Raw genomic sequence first — 2,091 nt, 5'->3', positions numbered from 1 at the left:
TTTATTTATTTATTTATTTATTTATTTATTTATTTATTTATTTATTTATTTATAAGAAGTTCATCATCTCTAGACTTAAGGAGTGTGGATGCAGACTACACCAGGCCCAGGGTTTTGAGTCTCTTGGGGGTAGACACAGCTATGGCAAACACAGGGAAATGGTGAGAGGAGAGGGGACACATAGTAGGTCTTTAACTTGGCCAGGACGGTGGAAAAGTGATGATCATTGGGGGTTAGAAATGAGGAGCAGCAGGAAGAAAGCTGTCTTGGATGGGGTCTGGGCAGGTCCAGAGGGGCAGCCCCCTTCCCCTGGGGCTCGCAGTTGAGAGGGAAGGAAAATGAGGCCCTCCTCTCCTTGCTGAGGACTCGGCTCTTGGCTCAGTCTCCTTTTGCCCTACGCTCATCCATGGAAGAGATGGGTCCTTGCCCCCTGGCTCCTTTTAAGAACCCAGTGGCTTCTCCCCACTGAACCTCTGGAAGAAGCTTTTGCTGAATGCAACTGGTAAGAGCTGATCATGATGGCACATGAGGGAGGGGCAGCCCTAAATATCCTTGTGCTGGGAAGGAGGCCTGGTGAGTCCCCCAGACCGCCCTCAGCTGGTTCCTCTGCAGTGGCAGCAGTCAGGTGGAGTGCGTGAGTGGGGGTGTCACTCACAGCCTCCAGAGCTCTCAGTGTGACCTGGCCTTGAGTCTCCACCCCAGGAAAGGGTAGTAGAGTCAGCACGGCTGCCACCATCCCTGAAATGCCACTGCCCATGGGTGCCTGGTCCTTTGGCCTGAGCCCACTCAGTCAGCTCTTCACCAGCTCACAGTTGAACCAATACAGAGCAGAAAAGGGCGCATCCTGAAGGGCAGTGGGGTCCCAGCCCAGCCACACTGATCACCAGCCGCCCTGGGCCACAGCAGGGCCACACTAGCTCCAGGGAGCACATCACAGTCACGGTGCCCACGCAGGCTAGTGCCCCCGCTACCATGTGTCCGAAGAGGTCAAAAGTCAGGGCTCGACCAAAAAGGAAGGCCTTGGGTTGGGTTGGTTGTAGTCAGGGAAGCACAAGGCAGTGGCCAGCATCGTCACAACCAGGTGGCTGGGAGGCTGCTCCACAGGGTCCTGGTGCCCTCGTGTCTCATCATCTTCACAAGGGCAGCCATAGTGCCAGAGACGGGAGTGGGTCCTGAAACCAGGTGGTACAGCAGGCACCGTTTGGGCACAGGTAAGGGGCTCCGGGACACCACTGCAGTACAAGAGCTTCTTCCATTTGGCCTAGCAGGGGCTCCAGAGTCTGCAAGGGGGCATCGGCTTACTGGCCACTGAGGGGTGCTGAGACTGCAAGTGTACCTTCACCACACCCAAGGTTGTCATGAAGAGGGAGGTGACCACAACCCCAATGCCTAAGGCCACCATCCGTTGGAGGGGCTAATGCCCCCAGGGTCCTGGTCAAGCATCTTATAGCTTCAATGCTGGCTCTAGACTGGTGCTCGTGCAGCAAGGTGCCCATGGCAGCTCCTTGGCCAGTGGACGGTCTGCATGCCCTCTGCTCTTTTTTAATACTCGCTGTATTTTGGATATTTGTCATCTCTGAAATAAGAATTTATCTAGGGCTTGCAACCATCAGAAAACATAATACCAGATGGAGAGGTCTAACTAACAAACTGATTGGTATTAATTATGTCATCTATGCAAGTAGTCCAAATGGGAAATTTCCATATCAGTGTAATTTTATTGAGTCAGATTCCAGAGTCAAGCTTGCCTCACCTACTTCCAGAAATTTCCTAGAGACTGAGATATACCATGGGATCTCTCCTTTTTTGCAAATCTTTACCTCTCCCAACACCTTCCAAATAATCTTTCATTCTACTTTCCAGAAAAAAATTGAAGCTATCATTCTCTACTCACCACTACAAAACTACAAAGCTACCAAAATCTTACCCACCATTACATGTTTTACTTTTACACATACAGTACTTTTTTCTCCTATATAAAGATAATCTTTCTAGTGTGCTTTAGACATAGTTCCTCCAGATCCCTACCAAATATCAATGCCCTCTCAACTGAATCCTTTCCGCTAATATGTCCTTTTGTTGCTGAAACAT

At 50.4% G+C, this 2,091-nt stretch overlaps 1 pseudogene; it reads right to left on the bottom strand.

The window, feature by feature from the left end:
* Positions 1–440: 440 nt before the first annotated feature.
* On the bottom strand, positions 441–1,443 carry LOC110579166 (annotated as a pseudogene).
* Between the last annotated feature and the right edge of the window lie 648 nt (positions 1,444–2,091).

Source organism: Neomonachus schauinslandi, chromosome 4 (assembly GCF_002201575.2).
Source record: "Neomonachus schauinslandi chromosome 4, ASM220157v2, whole genome shotgun sequence".
Taxonomy (NCBI): Eukaryota; Metazoa; Chordata; class Mammalia; order Carnivora; family Phocidae; genus Neomonachus; species Neomonachus schauinslandi.
The sequence above is the reverse complement of the archived record's forward strand: the minus strand, read 5'-3'. Positions and strand labels throughout refer to the sequence as shown.